We start from the raw sequence: 641 nt of genomic DNA, 5'->3' as shown, positions 1-641 counted from the left end.
TGGTATTTACTTGTTTGATGATAACATACAGTTTTAATTTCACATTCCACAGCAGAATATTTTTCTACTTCGATACCTACATACAAATTTGATTTGAGACGAGTAGCTTATGAGATATAAGTATTTACCCAAAGCTTAGATGAGTGGAATGGAGTAGTACGTGGTTACCCTGAAAAATATTTGTCCACCACTCCACTCATCCAAACGTTAACTACTTACAAGTAATAACAACTAAACGACTAGTTATGTATTCAATTTTTAAGTATCGAAATACTTAGAAAAATATTCTGCTTTAGAATTTGAAATTAAAATTTAAAATTTTTATTCAAAAAATTAAAAACTTAAAAAATGTTGATGATGAAAGTATTGAAAATATATATATAAATATATATATTAAAATGTTGTTTTTTAACGACTAGTCATCATTAATTTTTTTTTTTTAAAACATTTTTTTTTTTATATAATGAGTGCTCAAATAGTAAAATAATCACCGGGTAAATTTTTATGACAGGTTTACGTGTATATTAATTATTATTGTAATATTAGGTATTTAAAACGTCAAGTCTGAGAACAAATTTAAAATAAATGTTTAAAAAAAATGTAAGAATATTATCTGTAAATAATTACTAAATAGTGGCTTA

Source organism: Acyrthosiphon pisum, chromosome X, assembly GCF_005508785.2.
Source record: "Acyrthosiphon pisum isolate AL4f chromosome X, pea_aphid_22Mar2018_4r6ur, whole genome shotgun sequence".
Classification (NCBI taxonomy): domain Eukaryota; kingdom Metazoa; phylum Arthropoda; class Insecta; order Hemiptera; family Aphididae; genus Acyrthosiphon; species Acyrthosiphon pisum.
The sequence above is the reverse complement of the archived record's forward strand: the minus strand, read 5'-3'. Positions refer to the sequence as shown.